This window comes from Cavia porcellus, unplaced genomic scaffold (assembly GCF_034190915.1).
Source record: "Cavia porcellus strain 051 isolate PalLab524CR breed Dunkin Hartley unplaced genomic scaffold, mCavPor4.1 scaffold_1, whole genome shotgun sequence".
NCBI lineage: Eukaryota > Metazoa > Chordata > Mammalia > Rodentia > Caviidae > Cavia > Cavia porcellus.
In genome coordinates, this window is record NW_026947484.1 from 89,886,771 (window position 1) to 89,909,460 (window position 22,690).

A 22,690-nucleotide genomic window follows, 5' to 3' on the forward strand; every position below is an offset into this window, starting at 1 on the left:
GAAGTGGGAGTCCAAAGAATTAAGATGCATTAGAGACTATATCAACTCTCCACAATGCATGTAATCATTATGTACTGCAAACATGTACCAATAAAAATTTAAGATATTTAAACTTATTTTAAGAGTCACTATTATAGTGGTGGGATGTCACTGAACATTTGTCAATACCCACAGAATGTACAGCACAAATGATAAACTTCATCATGTAAACGAGGGTTGTTAATTCATAACAATTGGTTCACACATTGTGATAAATAGTCCACATTCAGCAAAACATTAATAACAGTGGAATCCAGGGACTGGGGGTGAGGAGGTATGTCGGAACACTATAATTTCCATTAATTATCCATTGAGGCATTTTTTGACGTGTGTCATGAGTTAGGCTGAATCAACTTCTCTGATCCCCAGGAAAAGCCAAAATACTTCCCCATACAGCAGTGCAAGGCTGTCAGCAACAAAAAAGAGTCAAGATGACCACAGTAGTGTCCCGTTCATCACACTGCCTGGTGTTGAAGGGAATGGTATAATTTATAGCTCCATCCTTTCTTGGGATGTGCGTATCCTCAGCCACTCAAGTGCCGTAAGTTTTCACAGGACTCTTCTCCATCTTGAGGCCCCACATAGAAACACATCCCGTGTGTGTGTGTGTGTGTGTGTGTGTGTGTGTGTGTGTGTATGTGTGTGATTTGTGTTCTGCTCCCATGCTCATGTCTTGATGGAGTTGTTCACCAAGCCTAATGGCATTAAGAAATGTGAAGAACAAAAAAAAAAAAAAAAAAAAAAAAAAAAAAGAAGATGAAATGTGAAGCTTGCTTAGGAACTGCAAAGGTCAGTGCATCAGAGAAATCTTTTAAAAGAAAAACATAGCACTTAAGCAGTCTTGGCACAAATAGTTTCTTGGAGTCTCCCAAGATACAAAAAAAATCTGTATGCAAAATGTTAGTTTATAGTCTGTCTAGAAGTAGGAACATATTTATTCTAGATACAATGTCCAGACTAGCTGGTAAATATCATTCAAACTGTGATTCCCTGAATACTGCATGAGCTCATCAAGGTGGAAGATATCTCTGTGAGATATATCTGTGCCATAGCTTGCTTGCCAAAAGTATCAAGACAGGTCTACTGGGGTTTGATTTCAGCGCACTATGACAGGGCAGGATGCATGCTGTAAGCTTGCTCCAGGCCACAGTGTGAATGGTGCCCCCAGAGATGGGTAGTGTGGTGGCTCACAACTAGAGGAAAAGCATTGGCCGCAAAGAAGACAACGCTGTCATATGTCAGTCTACCCCACTGCCCCAGAAGGAAGAAAACAGACCCGAGAGAGCTTCTGAGAATCTGCACTGCTAGCAACAATGGGAAACACACCATGATGAAAAAGTTATCTCTCTAGGCACTCAAACTAGTGGGTCCATCACTAGCCTCATAGTACAATGGTCTATGCACCACTCCTAGAGGCTTTAGGGCAGGGCGGAGAAAGGTAAGAGAAGCAGGATTGGGGATGCGACCTGCAGGATCAGCATAGGAGTACACTGAAGGCATCACCCCATGTGGTGACTGGGGAGGGTGAGGGAGGAGAAGAGATAGGGTGCCCAGACAGAGCAGGGCTGATGCTCATGCAGTAAAGAAGTAGCCCCAAATCTGGCATCACGGGGGAACGTTTTATGGAGACTCTGTAGGCAGCTCTTCCTAGGAAGACAGTCACATGTGTAAGGTATACATAAAAAGTAAGTGACTCCTGAATCAGCAGACTTGTCAGAAAGAAATCAAAGTATAAAGTGAAAAAAATTATCATGCAAATTTAACTACAAATTTGTGTTATAACTTTGTTCGTTTTAATTTTATCCCTGACTGTGAACTGTGCATGCATGTTTGTGCATTGGGATGAACTCAGGGTCTTCACCCTAAGCTGCACTTCCAAACCTTTTCATTTCTGAGACAAGGCCTTCTCTGCAGCCCAGGGCGGCCTCAAACCTGCCACCCTCTGAGTAGCTGAGAACTACAGGCATGTGCTGCTGGGCCTGGAACTTGGCTTTGAATCTTCAAAGGCGAAGCTAAGGACTTATATTATGGTAATATATTTTATTTGTCACAAGGCTAATGTTTTTCTTAGCTTTTTCTCACAGTACTGTATTTTAAGATTAAAAAAAAAAGAAGTGGGGTATATTTGGCATTAGGTAAGGAGTAATAACTCTCCCTAAAATTATTACTTGCAAAATCAGAGTTGAGAAAATCAGAGAGGAATTTGAGGCTATCTGCTTCATCATCTGCTACAACACAGAAAACTTCAAAGCTCCTGGTCTAAAACTTAAAAGTAGCACACATCCTTTCAAAGTGTAATTCCTATGTCCTCGTGTGCCACTTGCTTTTTGCTGATTCTTAGTGAGACAGCGGCCATTATCCCACAGCCCTTGCTTTAACACTGTAACTCGGCCCCTTGTCCTTTGTCCTTGGGATCCCTTCCCACTATGGGCAGTCTTCAGTTTGAGATAAACAGTCTGGCCATTTCTACTAACAAATGAACAAAAAACAAAGATCAATCTTTTGAAGGAACAAAAGGACTTAATTCTTTTTGAATAAAATGAATTTTCTTATATTAAGAGAAAGCATAGCAACATTGCATATTTGTGTCGTAATCTTTAGTCTATCTAATTCTTTTGTAGGCAGACTTCGCTTAAGCATATGAGCCAAGGATAAGTCCTAGCTAAACTGTTTACTTTTTGAAAACTTTAGTATCTATGGAAAGACTCTCAATAAAAAGTTATTTAAACTTAAGTCTTCATCATTTGTACAGTGCAGATTCATAGTATTCACTTCATAGGGCAGTTATGAAGAGAGTTCTGCTATTTTTTTAATTAACAGAAAGATTCAACTACCCTCACTCCTGGCACATTGTGGTTCCTGACATTGTCTTCAAGATGTAGTTTTTAAATTCTTGTTTTCAGAGCTCTCCAGACACAGCAGTAACAATTCAAATGGGAGTTTTTCAACACTGGACATTCCATGCCTGCATGCCTGCTGCGAAATTCCAAGTGATCTCAGACCATGTCTCCAGCAGTTCACAAGGTGTCATCATTTGCCTTTCCTAACATAGGCAAACATTAACCAGTGAAGTGACTGGGGAGGCCCCCAGAGTCCTCTTCCTAATGTTTCTAATAGTCTGTGATTTCCATGCACTATAAAAGGACTGCCTTGGAAGCAACTTACAAAGCCCCAGATCAGGAAATGCCTCTTTATTGGGTGTAAATGAAAACCAATAGTTCCCAGTAAAGCAATTCAGCAAGCATCAGTGAGTGAGGCTGTATAACCTCTGCGTGCACCGCACAGCACACACTGCTCTCTCTTGATTGGTGCAGTGAAATCAGCACCACACAGGCTTTATGGTCAAATGAGAAAGATAAAATGGGTTCCATCTGGGACTTTTGAACAATTCCATAGATGTGCAAAGCTAGCCCATATCCCTGCCTGAGAGTTTACCTGTGATTATACTCTGTAGCCAAAATCTAAATCCAGAGCATATTATGAATGGATTTTTAAAATGTGAGACTTTAGACGTGCGTGTGTGTGTGTGTGTGTGTGTGTGTGTGTGTTTACAGATTTTACTGCAGTACTGTTTTAATAATTTGGAAGATCTGCTAACACTAGGAGGAGGTGGTGGTGTTGACATAGACACACGGTGAGCAGGATATGAATAGAACATAAAAAGCTATGTAAAATACACTTCGTTCTCCTAAATCACCTTTAAAAGACCTCTTAATCATCAATCAGTACCTGTAGCAACTTCTTTTTTTAATCATTCCAAAATTTCAAGGGCCTTAAGACAATAGCTACTTTCCATATTTAAGTACAATCATGTAGTTTCATTCTCATCTCTGTGAATTAGATACTAAGATAGCAGAGGTGACAATCAGGACATGCAAGTTATTGAGCCATGACACTGTATATGACAGGTGGTGAGCAAAAGTATGTTTTCTTTAAAATGCAACAATTACTAAAAGAAAATGAAAACAAAGTAAAATAATGAAAAGTGATGAATGCAAGAAAAATGACAATTAGGTTTATAATTTGAAATGGGTTATTTACTGTTAGGGAACTAGTCATTATATCATAGTACTTTAAATGACCATGAATTTATAATTAAAAGGACTGTTTTGTTTCAGCCTTTACTGAAATTCTTCCTACTTAAGGCCATGGGAAATCCTGTCTTCAGGATGACCTGTGAGTTGTTCATCTCATTCGGAAAAATTTCCTTCCTGTCACTGCAAAAGATCATTTTTATTTGCAGAGCATTTGCTACACCCTCTCTGGCAGCACTGATTTGCTTATGTGTTTTGAGGGCAAAAGGACAAAACTGTCTGTCACATTCAACATGTGGATCAAAAAGTGAAAAAAAAAAAACAATAACCATGACTTTAGTATTCTTGTCAATAAGAACACATTGGTATGTTTTGAGTTCTCATCAGAATTTGGACATTTCTAAGACTATGGTTTGTAGAAACAGTGCGACTAGTTTGTTTTTTAAAAAGAAAGGGCGGGGGAACAGCATTTGTCTTGTAACAGCAAAGAGAAACACCAAAATGACACCCAAGATTTGGAGGCAGATTTACATACTTCAACAGGTACTGATCAGTATCATTCCCAGAGTATCATGCTCTGATCTCTGGTGGTCCAGGGTTTACATGGAATAAGCAAGCAGGAAGTACAGAGGCAAAATGGCTTGTCAATTGGAGACTGGATTATGCAAAAAGCATCATAGTGACCAACTATACATCACAGTGACCAACCATTTCTAAGAGACAGAAACAACCGGAACTGGGACAGGAACTATTACCTGGGCAACTAAGAAACTGAAGTCTACTGGCTGGGGACGGGGAGGGAGATATTTTCTGATACACTCATAAGAGAAACAACTAAAGGTGTACCTCATAGCTCTTTTTCTACTTCCTCTGACTCAACATTTACTTATAAATCCCTTAAAAAATACAATAGATAAGGCAATTCAATTGACAGATCACACAAATCCAAGAGGTGTTCTGCTAGCACTGAGGGCACAGTCGAGATCCACAGCCTTGATAACTGAGGCTGGAATGGTGGACAGAAGCCAATACATTAGCTTTTAATAAGCAAAACTGTGTAACTCTGTATTTCCAAAAATTAACTGCATATGTATAGGAGAAAAAGCAGATCTGTTTTGGCAGCATTTTATGTAAGGAGAGAGACAGAGAGACAGAGAAAGAGGAAAGGACTGAAATCAGGTACCTGAAGAAGGAGTGACTTTAGCCTACGGTTCCAGAGTACTGAATCAAGAAGAAAGAGTCGAAATTTCAACTTATTTCCAGAAAGAAAATATTCCCTAGGTGCTGCCTAGGGGTAAAAACACAGGGCAGGGCTTTTTGTTTAGGGGAGGAATGCAGACTATGTGCTTTCAGGGACCCCTTTTAACTATAAGCTGGATTTCCCTGCTTGGTTGTCCCCTCCCACTATTCCAAAATGTCCTTGCCCTGCTGCCCTCCTGGCCTTGGATGTGTTCGTCAAGCCAGACATCAGCCTTCCTTTCACACTGTGCACTGCCCATGCCAGCTTCTGAGGCTTTGTAACCTTCGTAAGCTGTGCTGTGCCATTGGTGGTGAGTAGACTTTTCCCACACCGCCAGCCATCCCATTTGCCTGGCTAAATTCTATCCCTGCCTTTCATGGCTCAACCTCCCACCACAGTTTTATCTGCCTACATAGAATTCTGCAATGCTGCACATTTGCAGGCATTTTATTATTTATTGTAGCTTTTTTTAAAGCTACATCCCCCCCCCCCAGTGTATATGTTCCTTAAAGATAAAAATCATGATTATTCTGGTCATCCAAGTGTCTCTAGGGTTGATCATTGAGTCTTGCACAGAGAAGCCCAGAAGGTATCAGTTGAGTGCCTGAACCCAAAGCAAACATCAGATTTGTAACGAAAAAATGGTGGGAGAGATAGAACAAGCTGTGTGTTTGAATAGCAGTTTTTCCACTTGGTGACCGTACACAGGCTCACTATGGTTCAACTTCAGGGTTCAAGTTCTCAAACAAACATTTCCCCTTCCAGTTGAGTCTCTTGACACATGGAATAAAATCTGAAGGCAAAAAAGACCCATCCCTTTATGTATTTACCTGAAAGAAATATAAAAGTCTTAAATCCTGAGAATCAAGAAGAAATGAGGGCAGAAGGATTTGCACACTGCCCTTGGCTCTCCACACGGAGTCACCTTAACAGTTGTAAGTTCATGGGTCTGTTTCAGGCAACTCAAACTATGGGAAAGAATCAAGTGAGAACAAGGCTGCTGATCAGAGCTTGAGGCCGAGGAAAGGTGAGAAGTACTGAGATCGGCTATAACCAAGAAATAGGACTGAGAAGGAAATGTATTATGTTTCTTTTTTACTTTTCACCTATAAATTAGGAAACTTGCGGTGTGTTTCCTTCTTTCCAACTTCTGCCCTATATTTGTCTTCTCCAAAAGAATTATTTATTGAGTGCTTATACACATTTCACCATGAGCAAACACCCAGTAAATATTAATACCCTCGTTTTACTTCCAAGGAAGCTAGCAAACTTGTTATGTTATAGAACCAAAGTCCAGGGTTAGTACTTACTCGAAAAGTATTTAAAGGCCATTCTTTTTTTTTTTTTTCTACTATACCTCTCTGATTTATCAGTCAGGATCTTGTATCAATACTATGATTTAGTTTCAAAATAATCACTAATGTTTATTAAATGAAATGGAACCTTCCTACCATGTTATAGAGAAACAGGAGGAAACTTCCTACCATTTTACAGAGCAAAAAGTTTACATAAAACAGAATTAAAGTATTGCTGTTATATTGTTGCTGTGTTGTCTTTCTAAGTGGTAGGGTCACTTTTAAGTAGGGAAGACAAATTCAGGCTATGAGAGGGTTTTGACAGTAAATACCCCAAAACTTTAAAATATTTGGATATATCTTCATCTAGAGACTTCTATCCTTTCTGAAATGTTCCAAGTTTATAATGATTTTTGTTCTATAATTCACAAAAACTAATTTTTTTTTTTTCGCTAACCAAATATTGAAGCCTTGGAAAGAAGATACCATGGTATAGAGCTTAAGCTCATGAGACAAAGATATGGCTCACTTATTTTAAGAGAGGCATGCAGGGAGTGTTTGTAAGCACTGAGCAGCTGATGACACCTGATGGAACGCAGAGATGGGTCCCAGAGAGTTAGAACACCCAGTGGAAGGCCTCTTGCTGAGCCTTAGAGTAGTTATCAGCCCCTGTCTCTATGAAACCAGATAGGAAAGTTGCAAGAACGAAGTTTAGAGTGAAAAGTGACATATAACCTTAGCAGCTTTTGGGTGACACACGAAAGGAGTATTTTGAGCATCATCTTTTAATACACGTTTCCAAATAGCATCAAACCCATAAAAATAGGGAAGGATGAGGGTGAAAATAAAAACTATTTTTGTCTTCTCTTGTAAAAACTTAACAATGAAGGTTGAGGAACATTCAATTTAAAATACCAACTTAAAACCTTCATCTAGGGCTGGTGCCATGACGCCACAGAGAAGCACTTGCCTCCTCTGTGCAAGGCCCTGGATTCAATCCCCAGCACAGGGAAAAAAAAAATCTTGACTTTGCAAGATCCCTTTCTTGTCCTCTGACCAATAGTTTCCCACCCAAACATGACATTTTAGGACAGCTTGCGGCTACATTTGTCAGAAAAGCACACAGATCTTTCATCTCTCAATGCCCAAATAGAAGCCACTTCACAGACAAAATGCAATGCAGACAAGATTTCATTAGGGAGTGAGTTTTTTGTTAGCTTTTTGTGTTTCCCAGCCCCTCAAAGGCCTCTATTTGAGCCTCTCACCTGGTTACACAAAAGCTGTGTAGTGATTTGAATGAAAGGGTCAGGTTGCAGGCTGTGCACTGTGGAAACCAACAAGCTCGGTCAGACCACCCAGCTCTCCAAGAGGCAGCAACATCAGATCCAGACAAGATAAAGTGCTGCCCTCCCCAGTGACCTGGCCTAGAGAAACAACCTTTCTGAGGGGTTACAGGATCCCGGGAGACAGAGGCTGCCTATGCTGAAAAAGTGACATTCATCTGTTCAGTAAATGGGTGGTCTTGGCTCTTGGTGAGAGGCAGAAAATTTAACAGATATAACTTAAATTTTTAAAATAAAGTAGTAAACTAAGTCTTTGGGCCTATCTGCACCCAAAGCAAATACTAAAAAGATTCTATGTCCCTGCCTGCTTTTAAAAGACCACTGCAGGATATCAGAGCTAGAATGATACCCAAAGTCATTTAACCCAGCTCCTTTTACTGACAGAGGAAGTACAGTTAATTAAGTGGTTCATCCTAGATTGGTTGGCAACAGCTAAAACTGCAAATGTCTGTACCATTCATGTTGTTCATTTAGAAACCCTTAGAAACCAACACTGAGCCTGGCATGTAGCAGGTACCCCCAAATTCTGGTAGCAAGGAGAAAGAAGCAAGGAAATGCTTTTAAAATCCACTTCGCATTTTATTTTTTCTGGAACTACTAAATGCCATAAAATGCAGGGATGGGATAGCAGCAGAGTCTGGCTTTCAGATTTTGTTCAAGGAGGACTTTCAAAGTGATGGGTAAACCATTTCTGTTTCTTCATTCCATGTTCCTTCAATCCCTGTTGGCCCAATATAAACTGAGTTTCTAGGGATAAGATTTCTCCTGACCTATTCCAAGAATTCAGTTACTCTAGCCCTGGGATCAAAGCATTCCCAGAAAACTGATAATTCAGTGGACCATCCCTGGGTTTAAGTTGACTAGAGCAAACGTTGCTTAGCCATGGAGAGGGAGAATAGGTGAACAGCCAACACCTGACAGGAAGATAACAGGGCACCTAGGTACCTGCACCCAATATTTTTTCTCACTCATGGGACTAGGAAGGCAGAGTTGGGCCACAAAAAAGCAAAGAAAAACAATGAGGTTGTTAAAAAAAAAATCCTGGTTTGGAAGCCAAGAATGCAAAACCATGTTGCCTGTAAACCGTTTAACATCAACTCAAGGTCAGGCTTATTATTTAGATTCCAGGTTTGGTGTTAACTAAATACTTGACAAGAATTTAACTGCCAAAGATAATGTAGAGTAATGTTGAAGTGCGGTGCCGCCCACATCAGATTCACCGGTTCAGATTCCTGGCCCCACCTCAGGTCTACAGTCCTTTAGTCGAGGGGTCTGGTATCTGCTTTTTCACCAAGCCCTCGGGATGTTCTTACCCACTTCAAATTTTGAGAATTCCTGGTGGAGAAAAGAAGCGACGGTGGTTAGCATTTTCCCAGAGTTACACAGCAGGCAGGAAGGGTGGTGGGGCTGGGATGCAATTCTCGTTAACTAGAGCACAGAAGGACAATCATTATCCAGAGCAGAAACCTGAAGAGCAGCTCAATGACGAGGGTAACGTCTCCAGCAAGATTTCCAGCCTAGAAACACCAGCCAGTCCCTGAAAATGCTCTTTTTAAGCTTTGTTATTCACACGAGACTGAACACATCAGTAAAACTAAACAAAACACAGAAACTAAAATTAAGTCTCTTGAAAAGGATTTTAGTGACCAAACTGAAAGAAATGATTTTACTAAAGCTCCCGAGACTTTAGGTCAGACCTCACTAATGAGGGGAAACTAAAAATTAGACAAAAACTTCCCAACAGAGTGATTTCTTTGCCTCCCCATCATCTCACTCCTAAAATGTAGAAACCGTGCTTTTAAAGAATGTATCCACTTATAACTAAATTAAAACAAAAGGATCTACAAATCATTTCTAAATTTCTAGGCTCATAAAGGAATTATCTGTTCTGTTATTTTTTCCATATCTTTCCTTTGCCATTTCTCTTAGCTGAGAAAACACTCTAACTTCGTGTCACTGGAAATATATTCGAAAGAGAAATAAGAAATTCTGGTTTTGATGTCTGGTTGGTTAACAGTAATACTGCTCACCTTCTGAGTTAACACAAAAATTAAACTTTTGCAAACTGCCTCTGTGAACTTTTTGCATTGTTACTCCACAATAATGCGCCAAGCAAACAGCCTGCCTGGCATTCAGCTCATAGAACACTCACAGGAGAAGAGGAATCACATAAAGCAGATACTTACAGGTAGTGGTTTTCTTTTCCAAGCCAAACAAGCTGGAAACCTTGGCACTGGCGAGCTGAATAAGAGTCACTGACCCAGTAATCTGGTTTAAAGGGCTTAGAGAGGAAGGGGGAGGAAAAATATCCCAGGGAAGGAAGAGAGCTGAAATTCCAGTCTTTCAGGTCAGCTGAGTTTGAGTTCTCTTTGTACTAAAAATCCATTAACCCACCTATCAGGAAAAAAAAAAAAAAAACCTAGACATAAGTTCACATACACACTGCACTCCATTTGCTGCTCTGCTCCAAGGCTGCTGCTGTGGCTTTGAAAACTTCCCGAGCGCCAAGCTTAAGGAATCCTCGTAAGAACGACATGATCGGGATGCCTGCAACTGTTTGCAGGGAGCCCAAGCTCCCTGGCTGAGAGCCACTGCTTGCCCTTCCCTTCTACTGGTCGGTCCGCAGGGACAGGACAGTGCTTTTGTTAACAGGACGGTTGTTTCTCTTCCTAGCCTCTTCCCAGCTTCCTTTCTCACTATTAGTGATGTTCTAACTGCTCTGTCACTGGCTGAGCGGAAACAGCCTCTCCCACTGGCAACACACACACACACACACACACACACACACACACACACACACGGATGCTCACACACACTAAACACAGTCACATACAGGAAAATACATTCACAGGAATGCATACACACCGACACACACACACACGTGTGTGTTTGCTCACACGTGCTATCTACCCAGACACCCACATCCAAACTTGCAGGGACTCCTCCAATACAATTTTTGACTGCATTTCTTCCCTTCAAACAAATCCCCACCCTAAAAAGTTTATACTCAAATTCAGAGGAGATGTCAAATGGGGAAGAGGGATTGGCCCCTTTTACCTTCCCATATGGCATTTTAAGGAAAAAACAGAGCAGTCTAGATTCTAGAATGCTTCTTTTAAATACCACCTTAGGTCTTCATTTATAAAGCTTTTTATGTGTCTGGTTCTTTTCACAACTCCACAAAAAAACCCATTATTCAGATCTTATTTGCATATAGTTCATGATCACACTCATTAACTATGCAATGAGTCAAGAACTGGCCCTTCAACAGGGGTGCATGTAGCTGCTCTTTTCAGTGTGTGAGTGAAAGTCTTGTCTTGACTGCTTAATAAAATGCTTCTCTGTGTTTCATCTCTACCAGAAAAAAAAAATCATGGCACACCATCTGCCTAACTTTTAGGGTAGCCATAATAAATTGGAATATCTTTCTACTTTGGGGGAGGTTATATTGGAGGCTTGTGGCTAGTCTAACTCAGACACCAAAACAGAGGACACTGCACGTGCAATTCAGCCAGGACCCTGCTTTTCCCTAACAAGACCGCACGCCACACCCCTGTCTCAGAAGCAATGAGGGAAACAGGAAAATGAAAAAGAAGGGGAAAAAAAACTATATGACAAAGAAAGCAGAGGGAGGAAAGGTGGGAGGGAGTGAGGAAAAAAATAAACTAAAAATGTAAAAGGAGGGAGCTGGGGATTTAGCTCAGCGGCATAAGTGCCTGCCTTGCAAGCAGGCAGTCGTGAGTTCGATCCCTGGTACCGATAAAAAGGAAAAAAACAAACAAAAAAAAAATGTAAAAGGAGAGAAAAAAATTTTTATGTCAAAAAACATACTTCATGGACAGATACTTTGGCAAAGAAGGTAAAAACTTTCTCAAAATCACTAAGGATTTAAAAATCTTCAAGAGTCTTAACATTCATTCCAATTGCTCTAAAAATAAGTGAGTAAAACTTAAAGAATTATCAAACCTTTTGTAAATAAACAAATACTATTAAAAACATAACACAAGTCATGTGTTAATCTCTAAAGGCCATGAAATAAAGCCATGATAATACCAGATAAGAAACACAGCACGAGACTATTTTTTTCCAAACTGAATTTTATTTTATTTTATCTTAAAGACAATAAAACAAAAGAGAACAGAACAAAGCAAATCAGAACAAAACAATGCAAGTAACACAGCACTTCAAAACAAGACAACTGGATATTAACAGTAACTACCCTAATGTCTCTTTTTTTTGAAATAGTTGAACATATCTTCACACAGAACAGTATTACACATAACAAAATAGTATAAAACCATTCAAGAGAATGAAAGTATTACAGGACATTCAAAACCAAATAACCTATAATGAACAATGGCTACTATAATCTCATTTTCCTTAAAAGATTTGTTTATGCTATCACACATATTAAATCAAATAAGACACAACGTGGTAGGACCAATGGAAACAGAAGAAAAGCATGGTAGGACTTAAAAGTATGATGTGATTAAATCAGCAATGGCTGCAATAATGTCTTGTTTTCTTCAAAGTAGTTGTTTATACCATCACACATAATAAAATAAAAAAAAGAGTAAAACCATTCCAACCAATGAATGAAAATATTATAAGACTTCAAAGCAATATAACAGGGAACCATGATTATCATAAAATCTTATGTACTCTTACCATTTCTTACACTAGGGAAACTACATGGTATTTATACATGTGAGTTTGATTTATTTCACTTATGAGTATGGTCTCCATTTGCATCCATTTATTTATAAATATCTCAATTGTGATCATTCTTTATAGCTGAGTAGTACTCCACTGTATAAAAGTATGACATCTTTTTTATCCATTCCTCAGTTGAAGGACACAGGTTGTTTCCAACATCTGGCTATTACAAATTGTGTTGCTATAAACATGGGTGCACATATACAACTGCGGTATGATGTTTTCAGTTCTTCTGGGAACATGCTCAGAAGTGGAATGGCTGGGTCAAATGGGGCTTCCAATCCAGCTTTCTGAGAAATCTCCAGACTGATCTCCACAGTGATTGCACCAGGCTACACTCCCACTAACAGTTCAGAAGGGTTCCTTTCTCCCTACAGCCTCTCCAGCATTTGTTGCTGGTAGTTGTCTTGATGCTGGCCATTCTTTCTGGAGTGAGACGGAATCTCAATGTGGTTTTAATTTGCATTTCTCTAATGACTAATGATGCTGAACATTTTTTTCATGTATTTATTTGCCATTTGTATTTCTTCATCTGAGAGCTGTGTATTCATCTCAGATGCCCATTTTTGGATTGGGTCTTTGAATTTTGGGGGTCTGATTTTTTTAATTCTTTACCTGTTCTAGACAGAAGTCCTTTGTCTGAAGGACAGTTCACTAAGATTTTTTTCCCCCAATTTGTGGGTTTTCTTTTCACTATGCTGGAGATTTCTTTCGATATGCAGAAACTCTTTAATAAGACATGATCCCAGTTATTGGGAAATACTGGGAAGTATTTCCCATGCGGTCAAACTGAATTTTAAAACTACCCAGGTTTTGAGTATCTTGCTTGAAAATTAATGAAGACCATTCTAAACAAAAAACAAACAGACTGCAACATATTTCAAGATATATGCAGTAGACTGAAGGGAGCAGAATGAAAAAAGCTATATCATTTACAGGTACAAATTCTCTATGATGAGTGTGATTATTATATTTATCTAAAACACACCAATAAAATCTGATAAAAATTAAAAAAGAAATAAATTTTTAAAAAGATACCTGCAGTAAATGTGGTCTTTTTATAGTTAATTATGCATGTTATACTTGGTATAACTGTGCTGAATTTATATTCCTAGAATAGGTAAAGTTAGTCAAAAATGTCTTGCAATCTAAACTTATGTATTTATGCAAATAAATCATTGTTTCTCTTTTATCTTCCATAAATGGGAAATGGTCTGTTAAAATTATACAACTATCAATGTTAATCAATAAAGCATTCTTCAGCATAAACACCTGCCTGGCAAGCACGAGGTCATGAGTTAGATCCCCAGTACAGCAAAAAAAATAAATATATAAAATTAAATAAATAAATAAAGCTTTCTTTGAAGAAGATCCAGGTGAAGAAGAAGAAGAAGAAGAAGAAGAAGAAGAAGAAGAAGAAGAAGAAGAAGAAGAAGAAGAAAGAAGAAGAAGAAGAAGAAGAAAAAAGAAAGAAGAAGAAACAAAGAATTCTTCCCTTCAAAGCATGTGCTGCTGAACTTAGTACTGAAAAATGCATTTTAATGTAGTAATTTTATTTTATTTCTGACCTTGGTGAGAATGATAGGAAAAATACCAAAGGACATGTGTCAGAGACTGGCGTACTTTTCTGAATTGTAATGTTGTTGAATGGTTTTTTAGAATTGCTATAGAATGTAGTATTCTCTGAGAAGCACAGCTAAACGCTCAACAACTCAAATGAAAGAATTAGGAGCGTGCCCATTACTTTGTGCTGATGGGCTTAAGCACAGAGATGTTTTCCATAGCATTGTGAAGGTAGCTGCTTGCCCCTGAGTCTCTAAAATGGGATGTCAATACTGTGACAAAAGAATGTCAGTCCCAGAGTAGAAAGACCATGTATACCATACTCTAACTAGATGCTCATTGAAATAAGTAGATTAAAAGGAAAATGAACACCTCCATGTGCCAGAAACACAACTTGAGAAGAGTTTGGAGGGGGAGGCTGGCTCACCTCATGTATCAGAGTTGAGAGAGTAGCTCAGGGCTATCAGGGAATAAAACAATCACTGAACAAAGGGGAAGTGCAGTATGCACTGCTTGAAATCAGGAAAGTGCAAACTAATTTCAGTTTCAAGCATAAGTGAAATATTCTAAATAACACTTGCAAATTAACTCAAGCTGTGCATTTTAAAAGATTGCACCTGGTTTTAGAGTGAAAGCTTTAAGTTTTTGTCCATTTAGTATGATGTTGGCTCTTGGTCTGTCATACATGACTGTTATCAAATTGAGATAAAGACCACCTATTCTAATTTCTGTAGTTTTTATCCTGAATGGGTGTTGGAATTTGTCAAAGGCTTTTTCTGCATCTATTGAGATGATTGTATGGTTCTTGTCTTTGGCTGTGTTAATATGGGGTATCATGTTTATTGATTTGTGTATGTTGAACTGCCCCTGCATCCCTGGGATGAATCCTACTTGGTCACGGTGTATAATCTTCTTAATGATTTGCCTTCATTCTGTTTGATAGTATCGGGTTGAGGACTTTTTGCATTTACGTCCATTATGGAGATTCACCTGTAGTTTTCTTTTTTTCTTTGGTCCTTCTCTGATTTTGGGATGAAGGTAATGCTTGCTTCCAGGAATGAATTTGGGAGTATTGCTTCCTTTTAATTTCATTAAAGAGTCTGAGAAGTAGTGGCATTAAATCTTCTCTAACTTTCATCAGTGAAGCCATTAGGGCCAGGGCTTTTTTTTCTTTGTTGGTTGGTTTTTAATATATCTTCAATTTCATTAACTGATATTGTTTTACTACAATATTTGTATTTTCTTGATTTAGCTTTGGTAATTCATATGCATGTAAGAATCTGACTATTAAGAAATGTGTTTTCTATTTTATTGGAATACAGTTTCTCCAGCAGATAGCAGTGATTTTCTGGATTTCTACAGGATCTGTTGTGATTTCACCCTTTTCATTTCTAATTGCATGGATAAATTGGATAAAGGTATGTAAATACCATATTGTTTTCTGGTATGAGAAACCGAAAGTGTAAATAAGGACTAAAATGTATAATAGATATTGTGAAACAGGAAGAAAATGTCCCCATGGGAAGAGGTGTTAGGGAGGGGGGGGGGAGGAAAGGAAGGAAAGGAAAGGGAAAAACTGAGAAAAGAAAGAAAATATAGAAACACTGCTTTTGTAAACTAGGAGTCAAAAAAGGATTGAATGGAGGGTAGGGGAATGGGAAAGAAAAAAGAATCAAGTTATATTATGTACCCTTACAAATTCTCTATGATGAGTGTGATCATTATGTATGCCTAAAATGTACCAATAAGCCTAATTAATTAAAAAAGAAATTGTAACCAAAAAAGGTTTTTCTCTCAGAATTGCCAGGATGGATCAAAATTAGATTACCTAGCAGCTTAATATATTAAAGAAAAAAAGAGTATTCATTGTTACAGCTTTGACCTAGAGTGTTCCCCAAAATCCTACGCTTTGAAGTTTTGGTCCCCAGCCTGAAGTACCTGTGGAAGGTGGTGGAACCATTAGAAAATGGATATGGTTGGAGAGAGGAAGGTCATAGGGAGTGCACCCCTGAAGAGGACTTTGGAGCCCCAGGCACTTCCTCTCTCAATCTTTGTTTCCTGAGCAAAGGAACAGGGACAGTCAGCGTGGACTGAAACATTTTAAACCAGGAGCCAAATTTTCTCCTTTAAATTATTTATATTAGGTATTTTGCTGTATTATTGAAAAACTAACAAAGTATTAAATGCAGAAAAGAGACACTTAGAAGATTCAACACCATTTTATTAAAAAAAATCTATTGACCAAATAGAAATAAAAGAAACGTTTTTAACTTTATCATGAATATCTTGTCACAACTTCCACAATTCAAAAGGACAGGATATCCTAACCAATATAACTTAAAAGAAAAAAGAGGCATAATGATTAGAAAAAGAGAAAAGAATCTTATTATTTGTACAAGATATGTCTTTATATAAAATATCCAAAAGAGTTCACTGTTTGAATTATTAAAATACTTCAGCAAATTTGTTAGACAAAAGGTCAACATAAAAAATCCAAGGCACTAAAATATATCAGTAACAACCAATTACTACTAAGTATGTTTCTTCAAAAACAGTTTATATAATAGCAAAACTTTACTGATCCTGGGAAATAATCCAAATTCATTAAATTTAGATAAACATTTTATGAGTAAAATAAAGATTAAATAGCACAAAAGATCTAAATAAATGGTTAGCATGTGTAACTGGATGAGAAGACTCAGTAACATAAAAATCCTAATTCTCTCTAAATTAAAATTCCTATGCAATGGCAATTGGAATGCTAATAAGTCACATGTGATAAACTAATCCTAAAATTTATGTAAAACAATAAAGCCCAAGAATGTCTAAGTTAAAATGAAGAAATAGATTTAAGAACAAATGTACTCTACTAAATATCAATATTTTATATCATAAAGTTTTAGTAATTAAGAAGCTATGAAATTAACACAGTGACAGAAAAGAAGAAAAAAAACCAGAAAAATTCAGATGTAGCTCAGTCACATATAGGAATCTAGTGCACAGAATAATTAGACTAGACGTCAGTGAAAAAATGATAGATATTTAATAAATGATGGTAAAACAATTGGTTACAGTATTGAAAATATAACATTAAGTCTTTATCTCATACCAAATAGCAAAGGACAGCTGGGTTGAGTATTACTCTAAAAGCAAAGTTTTTAACAGTTGAAACAAATGATGGACCAACAACTTTTTACTAAGAATTTCTTAAGACTTAAAAAGTAAAATCTATTTAAAAAACATATAGTGAAAATTTTCCATAGGACAAGGTTTTTTAAATACACACATTGGCAGAAGGTTCTTACAGTGAAAATAAACTACAAAAAGTTTGTGTTTAAAATTTCAGAGACCGTTTAGAAACTGATGCACATAATTAAGAAAAACAGTATCTAATATCCTTTCTTCAATAAAAGGAAACACATAAATGGTGAGTATGATCAGTCATGTGCTGCACGCAACGTTTTAAATCAACAATGCTCCATCTCTACAATGCCAGGCCCATCAGTTTGTATCTCTCGGTGATATTACAACCATCTTAATTTCTGAAGGTACATCCTGTGATGTTCACACAATGATGACATTGTCTACCCACATATTTCTTAGCCATGCATGACTGTGGAAAGTGTCCACAACCACAATAGTAACCAGAGCATGCAAATAGAAACTGAGTTTCCATTATATAGGCAAAAAGTCTTAAAATCCTGCACATCACATTGGGTTAAAGGTGACAGGGGAAGAAGATCTTACCTGCTAGTTTTAGTCCTTCAAATTCTTACCAGAAAATTTTTAAGTAATTACACTTAGTAAACAAGTGGACAATTTCTAATAAATATAAACACTCAGAAAGTTTCAAGTAAGTCTTCAATTTCTATGTCTATACTTGTATGCTCATATGTATACAAAGACTCTTCTACCTCATGTTCCTAGCAATTGCTTTTTTAAAAAAATTTAAATAACCAGTATCCCAAGCCAAGAGACGTTAAGTTAAGAAAGTGAGTTGCAGAAATAGAGGCATAGATTTTTTAAAATTTATTTTTATTTTTTCATTTTTGGAAACAATGAGAATTCAGTTTTGCTGATACTAAAAAGAGATGAAATACAGACTCACCAAAGGCAAGCGCATGTGAGCAATGGGGTAGAACAAATCAAAAGTCACCCACTTGAACTCTTTGAAGGAGTGACAGCAGAAGTAATAAAGCAGACAAACAAAGCTCTAGAAAAAATCAAATCAGAAATAATTTCTCATATCTAAAGAGATGGTGACCATGGGGCTGGGGATTTAGCTCAGCAGCATAAGCACCTGCCTTGCAAGCAGGCAGTCATGAGTTCAATCCCCAGTACTGATAAAATAGAAAAAGACAAAAAAAAAAAAAAAAAAAAAAAAGAAAGAAAAGAGATGGTGACCATAATGAAAGACATGCTTAGTGACTTTAGAGCAGATACAGATTTTTTTAAAATAGAGGAGCTTAGGAAAATCATAGAAATCATGAATGCCCAACAAAGGAAAAAAAATGGAATCCATGAAACATATTCTAACTGATATCCAGGAGATTAAAAATTCCATTGAAAGTATATGCACCAGAATGAGCCAATGTGGGGACAAAATATCAGATATAGAAGACAGGATTGCAGTTAGCAATAATTTTTTTAAAAAGACTTTTTAAAAATAGCAGGGACCATAACAAATCAATCCAGCAGCTCTAGATGATGCAAAGAATAACAAGAATAATCAGAGTCGTTTTGTTCTGTTTTGTTAGGTTTAATTTTACCCTCTTTAAAATAAAAGAAGAACAATCAGAGTCAAGGAAAAATCAGGATATAGCACAAATGACATAAAATACTTGTTCACAGAAGCTATGGTAGAAAACTTCCAAAGCAGGGAAAAAGAACTTGATATACAGATGAGTGAGGTATATAGAACTCAATTAGCCATGATGAAATAATACAAGAAAAAGAAAAAAAAAAACAAAAGCATGGAGTAAAAAACCAAAGTATACAATAGTCAAGATTCCAGAAATTCAGCACAAGAACAGAGCATAAAAGCTGTTAGTGAAAAGAAATAAATCACCTATAAAGGAAAGCCAATCAGAATCACAGAAGACTTGATAACATAAGCCCTCAAGTCAAGGAGAGCTTAGATTTAAGTATTTCAAACCCTAAAAGCAGAACTAACAAGGAAACTTATAGCAGTAAATTCTAATATCAGGAAAACAGCACAAACTCAAATAAGTGACCTAATGATGAACCTCAATTTTCTAGAAAAAGAAGAGTAAGTCAAGCGCTAAGCTCATACAAAGGGGAAAATTATAAAAATCAGAGCAGAAATTAATGCAATGGTGACAAAGAAAATAATACAAAGAATCAATAAGCTGAAAAATTGGATCTTTGAAAGATGAAATAAAACTGATAAACTCTTAGCCAACCTTATCCAAAGAAAAAAGGAAGGGACTCAAATCCATGCAATTAGGAATGAAAAGAGTGAAATCACAATATATCCTGCAGAAATCCAGAATATCATCACTATCTACTTTGAGAAACTATCCTAAAAAGATAGAAAACACAGAAGAAATGGACAGATTCTTACACACATATGAATTACCAAAACTAAATCAAGAAAATACAAATATTCTAAGTAAATCAATATCAGTCAATGAAATTGAAGACATAATTAAAAATCTACCAAAAAGAAAAAAAACAAAAAACAAAAAAACACTGATCCTGATGAATTCACTGCAGAATTCTGCAAGGAACTTTAGAGAAGACTTAATGTCCCTAATTCTCAAACTCTTTAATGAAGTTAAAAGGGAAGGCTGAGGCAGGAGAATCGTTGCGAGTTCGAGACCAGCCTAGGCTACAAAGGGAGCTCAAGGCCAGCCTGAACTGCGCAGTGAGACTCTGTCTCAAAAAGCCAAAAAAAAAAAAAAAAAAAAATGAAAATAATCCTAAAACTCATTTGAAACCAGAACAGCAATAAAGGCAAAGCGAGGGCATCACAATCCCTGTTTTTAAATTATATACCAAAGGTACTCTGATAAAGACAGCATAGTACTGGCATAAAAACAGACCCAAGGATCAGTGGAAAAATCAACAGGCAGAATCAGCTGCAGACACAATCACCTTATGTTTGACAAAGGAGTCAAATACTTTCCCTGGGAGATAGTCTCATTAACAAGTGGTTCTGGGAAAACTGACTTCCTACATACCAAACTAAACCCATATCTCTCAGTATGCACTAAATTAAAATTGAAATGGGTAAAAGACCTAAATATTAAAACAAAAACACTAAATCTGCTGGAAGATAGAATAAGTAGAACTCTTGAAGACATTGCTGTAGAGAAAGACTTAATGAACAGTAACCTATTCTCACAAGAACTATAGCACAGAATCAATTGGGATCTCATTTCAAAGCTTTTTCACAGCAAGTGGAACTACCAGTAGGTGAGGGGACAACCCACAGTGTGGGAAAAAAATTTTGCCAGCTGTTCCTCAGACAAAGGACAACCATCTAGACTATATAAAGATCTCAAAAAAAAAAAAAAAATCAGACACCCCAAACTTTAAGATCCAATCCAAAACTGGGCATCTGAAATGAACAGACACTTCTCAGACGTAAAAATGGAAAATACATGAAAAAATGTTCATCAGTGACCATTTGAGAGATGCAAATTAAAATAATGCTGAGATTCCATCTCATTCTAGAAAAAATAACTATTATCAAGAAATCAAGCTATAACAAATGTTGGAGGGGCTGTGGGGAAAAAACCCTTCTCTACTGTTGATAGAAATGCAGACTGGTGGAACCACTGTGAAAAATCAGTGTGGAAATTCCTCATGAAACTAAAAGCAGAGGCTCCATTTGACCCAGAAATTCCTCTTCTTGATATCTTCCCAAAAGAATTAACAACCATATCACAGCTAAATCTTGGAAACATCCAAAATGCCCATCAACTAATGAGTGGATAAAAAAAGATGCGGATTTTTTTATACAATACACTACTCTGGCATAAAGAAGGTTAAGTCTGAGATATCTCTAAGTAAATGCACCCACCTTGCGACCCTATGCTTAAGCAAAATAAATCAGACATACTTGTGTCAATATTACATGGTTTCTCTCATGTGAAAAACCAAACATCTAAATGAGGACCAAAATGTATAAGGGGAATAAAATCTTCAAATGAGAAGAGGAAATGGGCAGAAAGAAGGAACAAGAAAAAGAATAGAAGAAAAAATGGAAACAAAGCTTTTGCAAATAAAGAGGAGAAAGAGAGCTAGAGAGAGGGAAGTGGGATGGGAAAAAATAAAAGAAGGAAGCTATATCACATATAGGTACAAATTTCCCATGATGAATGTTATCACTATGTGTAACTAAAATGTACCAATAAAATAAAGATGGTTTGTTAAAAAAAAATATATACAGCAAAGTATAGCAATCAAAACAGTAGAGTCCTGACATAAAAATAGACACATAGACCAATGAATTAGAATTGAGAGCCCAGAAACAGAGCCACACCTGTGCTGTCACTGATCTCCATAAAGGGTGCCAAGAATATAAAAGGGACAAAGTATAGTCTCTTCAACAAGTAGGGTTGTGGGCACTGGGTATCTATGAGCGAAAGAGTGAAGTCTGGCCCTCATCTTACACCACACCCCAAAATCAACTCAAAATGCATCAAGAGTTAAGTATTAAACCTGAAACTAAAATATTTAAAAGAAAAAAATAAGGAGAAAGCCTCATGACATTATGCGTGGCAATGACTTCATGAATAGAACACCAAAAATCCAACGATCGCTGAATCAGACAAATGGGACTACATTAAAATAAAGATCTTCCATTCAACACAGATAATAATTGACAGAGTAAAAAGACAATAAGTACAATAGGAAGAAGTATTTTCCAACCATATATCAGATAAAGGATTCATATTCAAATCAACAAGACACTCTTAGAACCTGATAACAACAGAAAAAAGGGTAAAACACTTAAATAAAGATTTCCTCAAAATAGATATAAAAGTGAGCAAAGGTTATTTTTAAAATGTTCAGCATCAGTAATTATCAGAGAAATTCAAATCAAAACCACCATAAATCATCCCATCATACATAGTAAGATAGATATTATAAAAACACCTACACACAAGGAAAAAGAAAAAGCGTTGAAGACAATATGGAAAATTGGAATCCTTGTACACTGTTGGTTGGAATGCAGAATGGTGCAGCCACTGTGGAAAACTGTGCAATTCCTCAAAAAATTAAAAATAGAACTACCACATGATCCGGCAATCTCACATTTGAGTATATACCTTGATATGCAAATCTTGATGTATGCAATTATATAGATGAGGCTGCAGGACATAAGCTAGTCAGAGAAAAACAAATACTTCAAAGTTGCACTTATATGAGTCATGTAAAGTAATCAAACTCAGAAACAGAATAGAAAGATGGGGGCCAGGGCCTGGGTGG

General features: G+C 37.1%; 1 protein-coding gene across 10 annotated transcripts in view; it reads right to left on the minus strand.

Moving 5' to 3' along the window:
• Frem1 (FRAS1 related extracellular matrix 1) overlaps positions 1 to 10,666 on the minus strand; it is a 146,762-nt gene extending 136,096 nt beyond the window's left edge. For all 10 annotated transcript variants that reach the window (XR_010048293.1, XM_063251355.1, XM_003472257.4 and 7 more), the window contains exon 1: positions 10,138 to 10,666. The gene's annotated coding sequence lies outside the window, so the exon portion shown is untranslated. The remainder of the gene's footprint in view (positions 1 to 10,137) is intronic.
• Between the last annotated feature and the right edge of the window lie 12,024 nt (positions 10,667 to 22,690).